This window comes from Homalodisca vitripennis, chromosome 1 (assembly GCF_021130785.1).
Source record: "Homalodisca vitripennis isolate AUS2020 chromosome 1, UT_GWSS_2.1, whole genome shotgun sequence".
Lineage (NCBI taxonomy): Eukaryota > Metazoa > Arthropoda > Insecta > Hemiptera > Cicadellidae > Homalodisca > Homalodisca vitripennis.
This window is the reverse complement of record NC_060207.1, coordinates 80,309,706-80,329,428: the sequence shown is the minus strand read 5'-3', so window position 1 is coordinate 80,329,428 and position 19,723 is coordinate 80,309,706. Positions and strand designations below refer to the sequence as shown.

General features: G+C 36.7%; 1 protein-coding gene across 1 annotated transcript in view; it reads right to left on the bottom strand.

The window, feature by feature from the left end:
* LOC124365430 (putative transcription factor SOX-15) overlaps positions 1-19,723 on the bottom strand; it is a 166,053-nt gene that overhangs the window by 114,229 nt on the left and 32,101 nt on the right.

Below are 19,723 nucleotides of genomic sequence, written 5' to 3'. Positions count from 1 at the left end.
ATGAGAATGTGTACTTGTCAAAGTTTCAACTAATAATGACAATTATTTATTTATTTCTTAAATAGTTTTGAACGCAGTGTCAATCAATAAACACTGTTCAGGATTTTAATTCAATGTTAATTTAGTGAATATTCAGACTTAAATGTTAAAAGTAGATATGGAACTTCAATGTATTACAAAAAACAACAATCCAAGTGCTTGTTATTCATCGCCGAAGATGGTGTCAGCGACGATCCAGACCAACACTTGCCATATTTAGTAACACTACAATTTAATTATCGTGTCACAGTATAGACTGCGTTATAAGACATGCCTCATGTGAGTAGCCTGTTAACAATTTCTACTGTGTGGGCTTCATGACTTTGTATTATTATTTGAGAACAAACCTTTGAAAATAATCAATTGCACTGAGGCAGTACTTGTCCGTGTTTATTAAAAATTATTCAGTCACGACGTACACACATAACACATGAAGATCATCAATATAACCTCTGAATTAATTCCAAACTAAGGTTTGAGGAGGACCGCAGTTGGTTCATATTAAATATGATTAATAAGATTTCTACTCTCTAAAAGTTTTAACTCAATTTCTGATTTCTGTTTAAGAGATAAGAATGACAATAAATTGAATGCCTTCCCAAACAGAGCAAAGCTTTCAAGTTTATCCAACACATCATATTTGATATCACATTTCTTACTAAAATATAATAAATTCCGTTCATTTGTACCTAATATTTTTACACCTGGAGAAATTTTCAATTAACACTCAGGATTAAGTATTTTCAGAAAAATTTTTACAAATTATATGTTAATAGATTAGTTTGAATACACATTATTGTCTAAACTGTTACAATTGTTTAGAATTAACGAATTGCATTGCCTATAAATATCCGAGTTTTATGACATTAGGAAGATCGTGATGACGAGGTTTTAAAGTAACAAATCCTGTATGTTGACAAAGTAAGAGTAGTAGTCAACACACTGCAGGATTGAAAGTAGTTGTCCAAATATCAAATAAATCATCCAACCAATAGACCTGAGATATGGAGTCCCTCAAGGGTCTATCCTCAGTCCTGTGCTTTTCCTGCTTTACGTGAACGATATAAAATCATCGCTTCTGCATGGAAAATTGGTGCAGTTTGCCGATAATACGACTCTTTTTTCAATGCAATGTCAAGCGAATTTTTGGAACAACAGGCTTTTGTTGACATCAACAACTGTGTCCAATACTTTCCACAGCCTCAATCTAACAACAAACACTTCAAAAACCAACGTTTTGAATTTTGCCTTGCGCACTGCGGGCAACCAGTGTGAGCCGGCCATTTTGATAGATGACTCCACACTGGAAGAAGTCTGCTCTTAAAAATTCCTAGGAATGCACCTTGATCGAGGGCTGACTTGGAATGAGCACATTGACCATGTTTGCGCACAAATCTGCTCAGCCATTTTTGTTTTGAGATCTTTAGCCAAATACTGTCCGAGTCAGGTACTGATTACGGCGTATTACGGCTTGATTTACCCCCATCTTGTCTACGGAGTGGGGAGCTTGCGCAAACACTCAGTTTCAAAGAGCATTCAGACTCCAAAAAAAAGCAATTCGAGTAATTGCCAAAATCAAATTTAGAGAGTCGTGCAGGGAAGCTTTCAAGAAATTGCAGCTGTTGACTCTGCCGTGCCTCTACATTTTGGAAACAACTTTGTTTTGTATGAGTAAATGTGCCTTAACCAGAGGCCAAGACATACATACACATGTATGAGACGTGTGGCAGAGCAAACTACCGGACTGGAAGGCACAGAACGGTAGTTTATGAACGCCTACCCTCGCAAGCGGGTTTGCATTTCCTCAACAGACTGCCCAATTCAATTAAACATGCCCCAACGCCTAAGGTGTTAAAGACTCGCCTCAAACGCTTCTTGGTGTCTCAAGCATTCTATTATAATGCGGGTTAGTTTTTGATATTCGACTGGGAGACCGCCCAATTACAAGACTGACTCTGCTGTACTAAGTAGGTTGCATTGGCGAAGAATGAAAGAGGCGTGATTGTAAAATTGTATGTATGAATGTGTATTTTGTTTATGAATGCCTAGAATTTTAGAAACCCCGTATTAACGTTTGCCATACAATGTACATATTGTCGCTGCAATAAAAAAGATTTTGATTTTAAAGAGAGAAACGGGCAATACAGGAATATAGTGTGGGTAATATCCTGCTGGCTGATTGGCCCAACGTAGCAGTTTATAATGATGAATGAAACAAAATCTTACACTATACAAATCCTTGTCATTGATTCTAGCAACAAAGTACGGCGTACGTAGAAGCCCGTCTTGGAAGATGAAAGTTAAAAAGTCAATTTATTACCCGATAAACTTCTAGTCCCCATGAGGCAAACTGAGGACTCCGATGGAGAGTAACAGAGAATGTTTCCTGAGCAGCAACAAATATCTTCCTTGATTCTGGAAGTAGAGGTTGGAGTTAAGCTGGTAGGACTGGTAGATAAATAAGCTCTTGAACAGCGAAAGAATGTAGTGGCACGTATTAGGCTACTCAGCACAAGTTGACAAGTGACAGACTATGATGACAGGGGGCACGTAGCGGCAGCAAAACTTCGCCGTTGTTGCTGACTATAGAAGACAGGATAGCTAGATGAAGGTGAATTGATAATGACCGGTCAAGGAGTGGAGTTACCGGGTATTACACTGGCTGTTCCCAAGTGTATACGAGATAGAAATAACAACGAATGATCATATTTTGGCAACATTGCCTTTTGTTGAAAGTGGTTGTAAAGGACAGTAAAGCTAGAAGTCACTGGAATGTAAAGAGACGATTGGCTAATAAACGCGTGGACTGTCGGGTATTAGGCTGACTGCTCAGCCCGAGTGGATAAAAGACCGACTATGATGACATGTAGCAAACGATGGCACGAAACCTTGCCATTGATGCTGGCTGTAAAGTAGAGGATAGCTAGAAGTCACTGGAAGGTAAAGAGACAATTGGCTAATGAAGGCGTAGAGTGTCGGGTATTAGGCTGACTGCTCAGCCCGAGCGGATAAAAGACCGACTATGATGACATGTAGCACACGGTGTCACAAATCCTTACCATTGGTGCTGGCTGTAAAGTAGAGGATAGCTAGAAGTCACTGGAAGGTAAAGAGACAATTGGCCAGTGAAGGCGTGGAGTGTCGGATATTAGGCTGACTGCTAGGCCCGAGGGTCACAATTAATATGGTGAAACCGCAGCCTCAACCGCAGACGGCAGCCGAACATTTCCTGAAATCCATCACTTTGATAGAGTGACCGCAGCTATGCGCCAGTCATTCACTCCTCTCTCTGTCTCTCCCGCACTGCTATCCTACCAGAGCTATTGTGTCGTACTATATAGAGAATACGCACGCCAGAATTAGATCTGTACACTTCTTGCTTCAATACCTTGTTTTTTTATTCTACAGGGGCTCATATGGATTCTTGTCTGAGATAGCTTTTCAACATTATTTCTTTAAGAAGTCAGATTACAAAATGTTATCTTTAAACATTCCACATATAAATTAGTAGATGGTGTTAATTAATGTGTGTAGAACGTACTTACACATTATATAACCTGGTACACAGAATATGTTTTATTATAATATTGTTTTTTTTTCGTGGAATATAATCGGTGGGAAATCTTGGGTTCTTTAAATAGCTCTAACAATTTTCCTTTTTAGGAGAAGTAATACGAGTTTTTACTTTAACGACATTAAGGGACCACATCAAGGTCTGGTCTTTCCGTGAGGCCCTGCTCCACTGCACAACCTCAGACGTCCAAGGGCATTGCTGGACGACCCTCCCTGGCGCTTTTCTCTTCTAGACTTGCCGTCCATCCTCCAACTCCCTCGATCAAGTTCATCTTCGTCATTGTTAGCGACTTGACTCCACTAAACTATACTTCAGCACTGTACCATTATCCTCCAGCACTAAAGTATATGCTGAAATACTCTGATGGAAATAATTTGATCTCCAGCAATCATTGATACATTTGTTTCAGAATATGTTCTCAGGGGAACCACCAGTGTAATATGGAGTAGGGTGTGTAATTTGAAGAGAACAATCAACAAACAAACAAAATTGATCAAGATAAATATTAGAAGAAGGTTATATTTATAATTATAAAAAAAGAAAAATTCCCAAAGCCAAGCTCTGAGGAGCACCTATCTGGGTTAATATTGGATTTGAATAATTCGATTTCCACTTTCAAGAAGTTGAACTGACTGATATCTGTTTCAAAAGATAACAACGGCATAAATTGAATGACTTAGCACACGTGACAAATATATTAAGTTCCTCCACAAAGACAAAGTTAAAGATTACAAAATATATTAATAAAACGTAAGCTACGATCGAATGAAGACAGAACAGAGTTGATGAGTTTGAACACCCTGATGAGTAGGTTTTACCCTTGAACCCGTAGTAATGGTTGTTTGTCATAGTGGTTTTCTGTAAAAATGGTAACAGCGTATAGTAAAATATTATTTCTTTAAATTTTGGGGAAAATATAAAAATAAATTGGACTTTAATTGGTAATGTGTGTCCCCGGATTTGAAAAGTGACGAATTTTACTACTTAAACATAAAATACTTCAAGGCAAGTTATAGCACTAACAAAAGAATTAATCAGGTGAGTAAGTATGTATTTAATGTTTGAATATTGGAATACTAAAGCTAAACGTTCGAAAATATCTTTAATTTAATGTCGTACCAGCATAAGATTGTAGAGGTTTAAGCGAAAAAGAGGTTTCGTTCATTTTCTATATGAAGACATGTATATGACTTATTAAATTAACTGGAATCGTCAAGCGAAAAATGTCTCAATCCGCCGTGAATTCTAGACATTCCCCCGCGGTCGTAGTAAACACGGCCACAACTCACACAATACCGGGAAGCGGGGAGCACGCCGTAAAGTGCGCTAACTCCTCTATAATTTTAACAGCATACTTTGAATGTGACTACAAAAATGGCGCAACATATTCATGCATTAGCGTGGCCGGCGTATTGACTGGTTGATGTTATTGAGGTACAAATGCGCGCGCACGCACTAACCGCATATTCCACGCTCACTTAGCGCACTATGCGCGGCGCGGTGTTACGGCAGCGAGGCCCGGTGGTGCGATAGCATTGCGCCATTTATGCGGCACGAGAGAGATAGCGCTACGTTGTCACTATTTTACATATTTAAACTGCCAGATTGTCCAGCTCGGGGCCGGTGGTGGGGACAGTGCGAGGCCGGGATTGGTCACCGGGACGGCTAATGGTGGAGGGCGGGGCGGTGATCTGAATAAATCTGGTTTAAGGATATCGAGGCAGGCAAGGCGAGCGGAGGCAGACAGTCGTTGTATTTCGCCGGCCGGGTAGCAATTTAAGAGCGCGGTTGACAGTCTGGGTCCGAGATGCGTTAGTCACTCGCCCGGAATGCTAGCCGAGCTGGGCCGCTTGGAGGCGCGGTGGTGGCATACGAATCATATGTTACAGTTGCGAGCAAATCATTGATGCAACAGAGTAAAACTTTTCATTTACAGAATAAAGAGTACATACGAGTATCTTTAGATTTCTTTACAAAGTCAATGTTTACAAAATGACAAAGACAAAATATCAAATCTATCGCGGTGATTTTAACATAGTAAGCTTGAAATTCGAAGTAGTGACTAAACCTTTTTGTGACAAGACTCAAACTACCAGTCAGGTTATGATGAAGAGGATAAAAACAATATTGTTGATCTCATTAGTTTAAAGTGTAACTTTAAGTGTGCTTTATTCTATTAAACATATAGTCATTCAAAGTAAAAAGGTGGAAAAGTATCCTAGGTACGAGTATCAATATTTCTTTACATATCTAACAACAGTTATGGGGTTTTAAATAAATCAGTTCCACTTTTTCTAAACAACAACGGCGGATTGCTATAAAGAGTTAGTTATTACTCAAAAGTCAATTTCATATAACCATTCAGCGATTAATGTATATATATATAGTGACTAACTGGGTGACCTAAACATTTCTAATGTAAAAATAATTTCCTATAAAATGTTACTTAAGAATTATATTACTTAATTCCAGAAAGCTGCCACCTTCACGTTCCTAGCCCTTGTCAATAAGGTTGAGATGGCTATGTATTGTTCAACTACTGCATTGAAAAATGATGTCAAAATTATCGCCGGCAAATTGTATTGAAGTTGCCCAAACGCGAATAAATGTTTTCTACGATGATGGATTTCTAGAAAGGTTGTCGACAGGAAACCTTTTCACTAACCAATGTAATTTTGCCAAGCCTTAACTAAAATTGTAAAATTGCATTGGAGCTATCTGGAATAGCTTGTTGGCGTGTAAACCAATTTACTTGGCTCCTCTTGGTTAGTGATGTTATTATATTGTAGAGCCTATAGAATGTGCTCGCCATATTTCATTAAGATTCTAATTTTTTCTACAGAGGTTACTGTTGAAACAGTTGATAAACGCGATATATGTGTATTACCACACAAATACATTCAACCTACAAAATAAAAGTCGAATGCAGACATCGAATGCTATGCCAGAAAAACAGGAAATGGTGTCGTAAAGGGATCTCTTTTAGAATAAGTCTTATTTTTTATCTACATGAACAGTGTAGAATGATGATAGATCCAGAATGGAAAACTGAATCTATATATTGGTTTATTGAATGACTAAGTTTAAAGTGGAGGCTACAAATCACGTCTTCTGTAGCAGTGATCGTTGGAATTATGTTTCTCTTGGGCATTAATATGTAAACAAACAGTTAAAAATCAAATGTAATAGATTTTAATTCGAGATAATATTAAAATAAATTTCATCCTGCCGTTACGGTAAATGATGAGGAAGTTGGCTCCAAGAGTTCCAGAATATACAGAAATTAAGGTCTAAAATGGAACATCATTGTTTGATCCTGAATAGAACTAGGCACATATTATATGAGAAATCATGCAATACTTTTGCTAAGAAATCTTAGTAATGAGTTAATTTGACATGGTTTATTGCGTCTGGCGTACGGAACGATACTCTGTGGTTGCTGTGTGAACTAAACAAAGAGAGCGAGGGAGAATGTGTGTGGGCTTCAGCTTCATAAGAAAGCTGTGTGAATCGTGTCAAGTTTCAAAACAGACAGTCATGCAGGAATTTCTTTTGGGGATACAATTGCTTACAAGCCTTGTCTATAAATCCTGAACTTAGGTCTTGTTGGTTAATATATAAAAGCATCTATTCATTCACAACAAACAGTAGGAACTACTGTCACGGCGAACATCACAGAATTGTAGAGTTAGCCTCTATGAGGATCTCAAAACGCAGAAAGCTATCAACACTTCAAATCTTTTCATAAATTAAATATCGATATGAAGCGAAATTTATTCTAGAAGAGTGCGAGGAGGGTCATCGATGAATTAGGAAAAAAAGCTATCAGAGCTGATGTAAAAGCGTTAAAATGAGTAGTTATATAAATAAATATCTGTAAAATGAGTAGATGATTAAAGTATAAAGTGTATAGAAGTTTTTGTCTCTAATTAGTTATAAACTTAAACACCGTAGAGTGTTATAATTAGAAACAGACACCCTGAGTTGTAATGTTTCATTCTTCAAGCCTTTCGATCCTTTGAGTATTTGGGTTTTCTAAAGTCTCAGATATACCCGTTCTGAATCTCTCAAACAATTCAAGTTTAAGAATAATGAAACTTTATCTTCTTGATTTCAGTGAATGTTAACATTTGAACTTCTTACTAACACAGGCTTCTAAAATCTTCATGTCCACGAGATCATTATGTATGAAAACCCATCGTTTTCAGAGTTCTAATTTGTTGCTTTTAACTTGCCAAACCATAGTTATTTATCGATACTCAGGTTCCCTGTAACCTGATCTCTATACCTCCTGATTCTGTCCCGTAGTCCAAAAACGAATCAACTTGAATAAATACATGAAATACACTTTCTATACAAGTAAACTCATATTTTATACATCATATAGCAAGCCCTATTTTGCACTACCGAAGGTTTTACAACATGTGTAGGAATAATGCATAGATATGAATTTGTTCATAGCTGAAAGTATTTTGAAGAAAAAGACTGATAACACTAGTATTTTGGGTTTATTATTGTTCTATGGCCTTCTGGAACTTCATTAATCTTTAAACCAATCCACATGATTCTGATTTTTAAATAACCTCTCAGTCGTTAGATACTTTGTCCTTAGTTATCTAAACCTGTAGATCTGTGTATCCTGAAAGTTTAGAGGTATAAAGAAATCTATAAATACATGAGATTCAATTTCTTTGCCTCCTAAGTTCTTTCCTTCTGATGAGTTACCCTTTTAATCTCAGAAACTCAAGTACATTAGAATTTTTGAGTCAGCCTAAGACCAACTGATAGTTAAGAAACAACAATTCGACACATTTTAGTACAAGTTTCCAGCCATTATAAGAACCGTTACCTATATTTTAAGAAACAGTTATTTAGTTACAGTAAAACCCATAATTTAGATGTTTTACGGTTATGAAATCAGCACTAAATGTATAACACTTCTTATATTGATTTGTCAACACGAGACAAACTAAAATCATACAATATAGAACAATTCGAATTCAATCCTAATTTTTGATGTATGGGAGATATTATTAACCGGGCTTTGATGCACTGTACAGCCTGCACGTCACTGAACATTTAAATGACACCATTCCTTGTTCCTATTTTTAGGGGAGGTTGTTGATTTGGATATGGACAAACAAGACATCTCCAGACTCCAGACCTCGGCTGTAGTTCGAGGTAAATTCAACTCAGGCGGTTGAGGGGTTGATGTTTGAACTACTTCTCTGGGTTTACAACCATTTCTCAAATCGTGAAGTGCTTTGGCCAACCAACCATATCTCCCGCAGATATTTGTTATGTCGCTCCTATTGACAGAAAACCGTCTTTTCCACCAGGGATCATGATGAAACTAGGGTACAATAAAATATAAGAACTAACTCAGTGAACTTTTTAATTTCCATACCCTTTCGTCAAGAAAAGAATTGTTATTAATCAAGAATTCTCAGTTTATAACCACATGCAGGTAGCTTCGGATCGCAGTCCAAACGAGGCATTTGTACAAAATAGATTATTCTTGTTTCGACAAAATGTATAGCCGCAAAGTAATAGGGCCTATTGTACACCTCATTCCATCCATTTGATTGTAATACCGCTCGTAAATTCCCGCGAGTATCAATGTACGATTTTAAAGAGAGGCGAGACAATGCGCGGGTCCTTGCCGTGGAAGTGGCTTTTATAAAGCAATAAGCACAACTGGAACGCTTTACACGCTGTTAAACACGTAATAAAAATAAAGACGATAGGAAGATGTTGGCCTACGTCCAGGGCGGGTACGGTGGGCGGGTTGGCACGGGCGAGGCCACGGTGCTGGCCGCATACCGAGGAGCGGCGCGGCCTGAGTGTCACATCCCATCACAACGGAACGATTTGGGTTGCTTATAAGTGATCGGAGTTCTGTCGGTAAGAGGTCGGGTGAAATAAATAATCCTGACTTCAATATGTTTAGAAAATAAATCATCAAACTTAGGCAACAAAAGCTATTTATATCCGTCATTCATAGAGTTTACACAGAAAAGAAATATTACTAGTTTGGAATCAATGGCTGTATTTAAATAGTTGAGTAAAACATTTTACTTAATAATTCCACAATTAAGTACACATATTAAAGTTCAAAGAATAAACAGTATTGAAAACTGCTATGATTTAACCGAAAAACAGTGGTGTATTTGGTTCTTGAAAGGATCACACTTTACTTATTTTATAGGAAAAAAGTTATTCAATAATGTATGCATATTAAGCGATTATAAAATGTTACTGAGTAGTATTCAGTAATTATAAGAGTATTATCTGATTATTTGTTATTAATAACTATGCTTTTGGATTCACAAACATTATTGTTCTTCTAATACGTATTTCTTCAAGATCAAGAAGATAATTTACATTGTATAAGCTGGTTTTTCGCGACATCGGTAGAGGAATTTCACCCAAGAAAGAGATTCAGCGGCACTAGTCTTGGTGGTCATATTGGGAGGGCATCGCAAGTTTAAAATATCATACTATATCTTTTTCCTCAAATCATATTATTTTAACATGAAGCATTTAAAGTCAACCATCAGACATGTAAATAAAAGCAAATCAAAGTAGAACAGTCATATAAAGTCCGTGTTGGCTGGAAATGTAAGTCCCTTTATTTTGTTGGCTGATTATATAACTATTAAAACTGATATGACTCGAGAAAAATATATTGTTTGATATGTTTAACCTTTTTGATACCCACCCTTTAGACCCTCTCCAAAACAAGGGAGGCTGACGACCGATGTCTGTCTCATGCGAAATCTGCCGATTTGAAGCTACGCTGAGTGCTTTTACAATCCATATTGATATTCGACTCCTAGGCTATAAAGAGACCTGGAGCGCTTTTCATTTTCTGCTCAAACTCTGATACATTGCTTCTCGTAGGATCAATTAACAAGTTGAATCTTTAAAAATTATCATATTCTGGTAGAAGTGGTAGTCGAAACAGAATGCGCGCATCGAGCATGGTTATGGTGCATTCTGCAATGGATGTTCTGTCGAGCATTCTTCAACTAGAACATTATATAATATATAAGATCTATTAGTAATGTAATATATCAAACATATTTTACCTGACGACCTTAATTATTTTGTTTGATTTATAGAAGCATTACTGTTGGTGCTGCAGTACATTACCATTACGTTATGTTCCGCTTTAATATTTGTAAATCAAAATTGAGTTAATGAGGATACAGGAAGGTGACAGCTTGCTGAATAATGTATGTTTAAACACGGGAGAACGTATTTGTGGGGGATTACGTAGAGTCGGAATACATGATGGTATTTGGCACAGTGGTCGCAGAACGGTTACCGCCAGCTTGAGAGCGATGGTAGGGGAGACACTGCATCGCTTCCAAGTCTCGGGGCTACTGCGGCACCGGGCATACACCAAACAGAAATGCAAACTTTTGACAACAATAGAAACACTTAGTTGGGCGGTGGTGCCAAGCTCATTAATATCTACGCCCTCGGACACCTTGGCACTGGCGGGCGGCAGAAATATGCGCAGCCAGTTGTATAAATAGCGCGCCTCTAATATCTAGATATCAAAATCGTAAGGCGCGCGGAGAAGCACCTGTCGCGCATACATCAGCGCTCTTTCATTCCCCCTTTTTAATTTATCGTGTTTGATTTTAAACCCAGGTAAATTATGACGTGTTTTAGAAAAAAGAAAACTGTTTAAAGTCGAGCTGTGAAGGCGCTTTAATCTGTGACGTGGAGCCATCTGTTACTCCCCGCATTTAACACTCCTTTGTTCGTCTATTACAATCACATTTATTCCCAAGGGCCATTACACGTGTTGTGTCATGTCGGCCTGTGTTTTAGATTCGTTCCTTCGCGTTGTTGCGTTTTGTCATGTCATTTCGAGTTTTTAATTGGCGACAGTAACGACCGCGCGAGTTTACTCCGGGTTAGAACTCGTTCCCAGAAAAATCTCCTTATACAATGCTCCGCACTTTCAGACTGGAGTATATTAGAGGTAAAAACGTTAAGGAAAGTTTGAGTCGTAACATAATTTATGGAAAACTATAATGGTTCTAAAAACAAATACATAAATTGCGTGCAGTAATGCAATGACAGAGCCAAACATGACACGAAGTAGACTATAAACAAGTTCAAGTAGGGAGCCAAAAACTACTATGAAACATCTATCTAGTGTATACTTAATTACAACGTGAGAATGATCTAAAACTGTGTGATCTCATACTTCTCGCACACAGTTAGTAGCTAAGCCAAAGTTTGGTAGTAGACATCACACGTAGTTACGATGATCACTCTAGTTAGAGATTCCGCATGCCCCAACTATCATGCTAATTACCACTGCAGCTCTACAGCTCGTATCGTGAGTCTGATACTGCATGATGTAGGAAGGAACGTGTTACATTTCAACACTTTTATACACAGAATGTACAATAATAAGGGGATAGATACGTGTCTTAATAAAAAGTTGTATAAAGACTTAATGTTTATAGACACCAGATCAATTTTAAACCATTCTATATTACATTTATACATGCATTTCTGTGATGAGCTGGCTTGTAAGATTCCGCTAATTAAAGAGTTTAATTTTGCTTTTCCGCTCAAACTGAGATTTCCTCTGTCTCATCTCTCCCAGCCTCTCGTTCTGTGAAACTAGACAGTCAAGGTGTTACCAATATTAAACAATGCTTTGATTAGTATAAGACATAACATTATTGGCAGCTGTCCAAATTTAAACAATAATGACAAAAAAGTAATTAATACCTATTAGATCCTTTTGAAATCAATTGTGTTAGTTTGAGATACTTTTTTAAACGAAAATAACAGATTCTGAAGAATGTTCATAGTTGCATCACCCATGAAATGTATAGTTAATTGAGCAAAAATTACTATTTATTGTTCAATTCCTTCAGAGATGATGTGTGAAGACGGGTCTTTGCTGGTGTGAACATCACCTTTGGAGTATACAGGGTGGTATTCAACGCCTTTCTTAGAACTTCGGAGATGATGTGTGAAGACGGGTCCCTGCTGGTGTGAACATCATCCTTGGCGTATACAGGGTAGTATTCAAAACTTTTCTTAGAACTTCGGAGATGATGTGTAACGATACTGGGTCTCTGCTGGTGTAAACACTGAAACGCGATCTGACGATCTGAAAGTCCGCTTAAACGTCAGCATAAACTATAGCTCTTGGTTCCTACAGCTACTTGAGTAGTGTCTCTACTTTGGCAATCATAAGAGAAGTCTGAAATCACTAACTGATGTAAAAAACATCAGCTACGGATAGCAAAGGGTTAAATTCTTTATTATTGTTTAGCCATTGCTAACTTTAGAACTTAAATGGTGATTTTGTGTAAACGTTCTGAGCTTCTATTTCGTCAACAGAGCCTTCAATTTGGTCAATATATGTTCTCCATTTTCACAATTTTTGAGGCCCATTGCAACAGGTAACAGTGGAATTTGGTGATTAGTATTTGCCAAGATGATTGTCAGTCATTTTAAAGATGCTTAGTCAACTATATAGCCCATTTCAAGATATTAATTGATCTTTTAAAGCCTGAGTCGTCGTAATAATCACATTCTACTTTTTCTTGAGAGAGAGAACATAAAAGTATACTCATTAATAGTCTTTTCCTGTAAGATCAACTGAAGAGATTTGTGACAAGTACATATCAGGACTAACCCAGCTTGTTGTATCCATCCTACCTTACAGAGAAATACCACCAGAGGGCGTATTTACATAAGGCAATTTTCCATAAAACTTAATGAACTCTGTAAAAGTGGGTGCTGCAGGCCAGAGTTATGACTTGACAACAGTTAGAGTAACTGCGGAGAGATGGCGGGAGATGATCGATCTGGCTCGCTATTAGCAGGTGTACAGTTGTGGCGGGCCTGTCATTTGTCGGGCAGCAACCGCTGTAAACCGAGATTAGATGTCAACGCTCAAGTGAGCCGACAGCAACACTATCTACACCTCACTTCCTAATGCGGTGTCCAGAGCGGCTCCACTAGATAGCCAGATAGTGGTGTCATAATGGCTAGCAAATAAACCATTTTTCATTAAAATTTGGTTGGAAATATAATAACAATTTCTGTTCGTACTAAAATCTCGCTATGACAGGAAGTTTTATTACATGTGACGGCTAAATAAATGGAACTCTGAAAAAACCAAATTGCAATTGGGGAAGAGGGCACCAAAATGTTTCTCACCGAGGACCCACTGAGGTCTAGTAACATCAACAGAGTATATGCTACACAGTAACGTGGATGGGTTCAAAATCCTATTAATTGTATCCCTCTGATAGTGTGAATGATTTATAAAAGTCACTGAGCTTTTATTAATCGGCACCAATACTCAGGCAATAAATTAAACATATATTTAATACTCGGTCATATAATATTAAACGTTGCTGATGTCACCTCATGTATTTATATGATACACAGTAACGTGGATGGGTTCAAAATCCTATTAATTGTATCTCTCTGATGGTGTGAATGATTTCTATAAGTTATTGAGCTTTTATTAATCGGCACCAATAATCAGGCAAGAATTAAACATATGTTTAATACTTGGTCATATAATATTAAACGTTGCTGAAGTCACCTCATGATTTGTGAGAAAATAATACACCCTATAGTGACATTAGAAAGATAGACTACATTATTGTTGTTTGCGTAGTGCCAAGTAAAAACACACAACACAAATTCTAATTCTATATTCCTTTTCTGTGTTTACCACTTGCTAAATAAATGTTAATCGTAACTTTAGAAACACCTATATTTAATATAAATCAAGAAATAAAACACTGCGATATTGGCATTCAATATTAAATCAACGGGTTTACATGAAATAATGGTATGTAATTTATATTGTTATAAATATTGACGATGGAAAAACGTGTACCTTGTTATCTTCTGGTCTAGAAACCTTTTACGACGTGATAATCAAAATATACTGAGCCTGTTTATACATTAATTAATCGTATGTTCAGCATTTAAAAGTCCAGACTTTAAATAATAAAACATTAGTCTTTTTAATTTATTCCAGAGTAAAAATAAAACAGATAACAGGTTCTAGCCTATTACTCAAAAGAATGCCACGATTAATATAATTTGTAGTTTCAAGCAATTCTTTCAACAAAAATGTTACCGAGCCAGGGACAACCATTGTATTAATTTATTCGAATCCTAACGAGAACGTGTATTTTCGCAGAGTAGATAATCACGTTGAACAAGAAAATAGACATTTTTAACATTTCAAAGGCTTATTTGCTACATACCAAAGTGATGAATCTCGGCCGCCATGTTGTGACGCAAAGAGGAAAGTTACGGAATGACTGTAATGTCACAGCACTATATTCTTGATTCTCAGAAATAACACTAAAGGTACAAGACTAGCCAGAAGTAGAACATATTACTGTTAAACACGACTGGACATTTGATGAAAACACTTGCGTTCATTTAATGATGTCACTAATACGTTTTTTGTTTACTATTAAAATTGACTACTACAAATATAAAACTGTTGGCACATACAGTACATACAACCTTTTTTCCGTAGAGTGTAGATTATTATTTCTGTACAGTATGTACGTTGTTCTTGTTTCGTCTAAAAATCAACAAAACGTAGTTTATTTAGGTTTCATTCTAATAGATATACTTACTGTATATGATATACTGCAACATTTACCGTTATAATGTTTTAGAATATTGAAAAATACTCCTCAATTAAGGTCGCCACCTAGGGTTAACATTTCTACAAAAATTTATAAATACACTTCAAAATTAAAAAAACGTAAAAGGCATATACTAAATAAGAGTTTAATCTAAACATAACCCGCGGCTAAGTTACATGCAATTTCATGTTCAAAACAGGCACACTATAAATATATTCTTATTGAATGGCGTTCCAAACAATCCTGAGAAAAGAGATAGAGATCACTAAAAGATATTTCAATCTCTTGATTTACTTTAGATTTAAGTTTAAAGATGGAGTCTTGGAGTCGGAGAATAAAGCTGTTTTTTTGTAAGTAACTCTGAAATTTTTCAAATTTATCTTTCATGACATTTTATTGAATAGATCCAACGGCTTCAGTAACAATTAAACCTAACAGCATCACTGGCATCACCTGGTCGTTGTACGCCAGCATGGAGAAATCCTACGTCTAAAGTCGAAGTCTTTAGCTTTTCATTTAACACACAAATGAGGTAATAAATGATGTAATTTTGCGTAGTTAATTAAAATGACAACAAAAAGAAAACCTAATTTATATAGAAAAAGCCTCTGCACGTAACATGTAAAGTATAACTGCCTTTGAGAAACATATAACAACAAACGTACACAACCACCTGTTTAAATGTGTAAATTATTATACTTATTATTTATGACTTTGACAAGTGATTAAAAACACATTTCCTATCTACTGATTGTGGGAGCCGAAAAGGGAGTTTTCAGGACTAGTGGGGCGTAGCTCGGTGGGATTTTCGCAATGGGAATAGGCTCATATGTTAACCAGATATCCTAAGATTGTCCATGTCAAATTTCAGTTAAATCGGTCCAGTAGTTTTTATTTGATTGAACAACACATACACAGGTACATAGAAATACACCCTTGAAGTTTTGTACAGTGATATAGATGAAGTACTGTATCTTAAAACAATCTATTTTGGATTATTTTTAGCAATTCATTGTAGTTTAGACGATATATATTTTACACCGATTATATCCTTCCATAGAAGCCTACACAGTCTGTAATTACAAAGTTTTGACTTCTAATTGTCGAACAAACAAATTAATATTAATCTTTCATGCTCGAAAAGTCACAGTTACTCGGAGGTCCTCCTGCAGTGTTGGCGTGTCCTGCAGGACTGCAAGCTCAGGTGGCCGTGCTATGCAGGAAATGTTCGGCCTTCGCTGCGGACTCTAATAGCTGCAGTTTACGACAGTACAACGGAGAAGTGCATTAGCAACACGTCAGCGACTGTAGAGCGCAGGAGACTCGGGTTGGGAGGGTTGGCATATTTCTTGTTTAGCGAAACGTTGACCAATGAGGAACCAAGCTTAGGTAAGCTGCTACAGTGTTTCGCAAAAATCATTTTGGAATGTGACCAATTTTTATATTAAGCCTCAAGGAAAAGGAGAGGGCGGACTTCTTTAAAGCCTTATTTAGCATGTTCTCATAGGCCATTGTCCTGTGCGAAGATCTTATAAAACAGAATGAGGGGGAGTGTCGGTACAGTAAAAGGTCGACAGAACTATACTTGTATATAACATGTCAAATGCGACGTTATTTTGACAAAGATATTGGAAGTTAGGTGAAGTTAGGTTTTGACAGGCCAATTTATTGTCAGTCCATCACAATTCATAATTTAGTCATCTTGTATTGTCACTAGAAGTTTGTCTGTAAAGTTTATTTCCGCAAGATATGTAAACCTAGTTTCGAAAATTAAGAACGCCCCGACCTCACCCGGCAAGAGAGAGACCCGCGGAGCAAGTACTTTATGTGATTCAACGTGTATTGATATTAAATTAGGCTATTACTATTTATACAAATTTAATGAAATTAAAGTTGTTTGACAGGTTTTACGATTATATGATAATTTGGTTATTTAAGCACATATGTGACAGAAATGGCCAAATACAAAATAATAGAATTATAAAAAGTAAGGGCTCTGTGGTGTAGTGAAGCACACTCACCCGGCAAGTGAGAGATCCGGATGCGAGTCTCAGCGGATCGAGTACTTTTTTATTCAATGTGTATTAATATATATATATATATATATATATATATATATATAATGTAACACATACATGTGCGTGTATGTATGTGTATGTGTGTGTGTGTGTGTGTGTGTGTGTGTGTGTGTGTGTGTGTGTGTGTGTGTGTGTGTGTGTGTGTGTGTGTGTGTGTGTGTGTGTGTGTGTGTGTGTGTGTGTGTGTGTGTGTGTGTGTGTGTGTGTGTGTGTGTGTGTGTGTGTGTGTGTGTGTGTGTGTGTGTGTGTCTTTTTAATACAGTGTTAATTACACTTCTTGTTGTATCCTGTGATTATGACAGCCAGTGGATATCTGAGTGTTTATTGATGAACAGTATTACAATTACATTTTTTTTTAAATTTTAGATTAATGTTGGTTTACAATTTTATGGTATTATGTTATGGCTCTTTTAATATACATTGTAATTTGATATATACTTTATTTGTAAAACTGACAAGTCGATCGTTGTTAACACTAAGCAGCTTTGGGCATTAAAGTGCACACCGGAAAACGCGTGAAATACGACGTGCAAAATGTTATCTCTAAATGTACACACGTGCATGACGTAGACATGAACTAAACATGAGCTAGGGATGCTGGCTTCCTTAAATTAAAAATTTGATAATTTTAAATAGGTATCTTAAGTGTTAAAAATCACAACGCTTAATGAATTAGGATTAAAACTTAAGCAACAGTAAATAATAATGGTATGGAGTAGCTAATTGTTCATAGAATAGGCCTATACATCTCCATAGAAAAATTCTATTAACAATTCAAAGGTATTTAATATCTACATGAAGAATAATCGTATACGTTATCATGACAGTTTTGAAATATGAAGTCTGTTAATACTAGTATGAAACTCTTACAAATGTATATATTATTATAAATTACCAAGGTAAAGGCCTATACTTTATCGGTAACCCATTTACTGCAGAGTGACCTGTATTATAATTTATTATCATACTAAACGAGAAATGAAGTACTCATATTACATGAATAACTGTTCGGTAAATACTGAAGCTAGTCTTCCTATTAAATCTAAATAAAGTATTTAACAATAATCGTATTATTTTATTGATTTGATCTTGTTATTTTTAAGAATCCACTCTGATACAATATTGCGTTTATCGAATTGGGAAACACGAGTCAAACTGGTCGCACTATTGTAATAAATGTGTGCAGATTACAATAGTATCAATAATGTATTGGAGTAACTCTTCAACCAACATTCAAATCTTTGATCAAGTACAATGTAACTACCTGAACAATATGGTGATCGTTAAATGGGTGAGGGGATGGGGATGTTAATCTTATTGGGGTGATTCAATAATGCTCTAATACCTTTTCTTCCTATTTACTTTTTATTGATGGTCACAACATTGTTGAAGAGCACACCGCAAAACAGTTTTTTTGTTATTGTCGTGTATGATAAAACAAACCGAAAATCTGTAATAAAACAATATAAAAACATCGCATTAGGCCTCTCTAGTAGTAACGATCGCGAGAAAGTGAAACTCTCTTCACTTAAGGCACCGATAAACACATTGTAGGTAGCATCGGCATCCATATTTCAAGTGACTAGCCAAAGAGTAATATGCTCGTCACAACAATTAATCAAACAGTCAGCAGTCAGCGTGACCTGAAACAAAATGCCTAGGATCTCATGGCAGAGACGGCGCAGCGCGTTTGCGTTGGCGGGACGGCGTGGTGGTGAGGGGGGGCCTTATACGGCGCCTGGCTTTACGACGCCGCAACAATGTGTTTCCAGAGAAAACGTTCGATAATTTAACTACGGAAGACTCGTAAACTGTTCTACAGCCAGTGCGCGGCAAGACGGGCCCCGGTCACTGACTCGGCGTAAGAGAGGTTCGCAAAAACTGCAGCCCTTACTCGCTGAATGGCTTGTCACCGTGTTCACTGCTCTATAAGAATACTTCACTAATACTTAATACAGGGATCTACTTAGTACAGACTACTGGTTAGTTAGAGAGTGCTACGGTTAGTTACAAATAAGGTAGAGAGTGCTACTTATAAATAAGAAAATATAATGCACATCTTTAAGATCGAATCAGAACTTGTTCATGGTATTCAGACTTTAGTCACAGTATGTTAAAGATATATTTAGTTTATACTTTATGAATGAAAATTTAACATTGCTTATTTTTATATGGAAACTAAGTTTTGCTTAGTGGCTATTTCTTTCAGAATACTACCGATGAGAAATCAATCAATGGCTTTGCAAATTTTTTTGAAGTGGTAAATTCTAGCCTTTTCTATTATTTTATTCTGGCAGCTCATGTGAGTATTTCTGAAATTACTTTTATTCGATATTCTAATATGATATCTCTATACT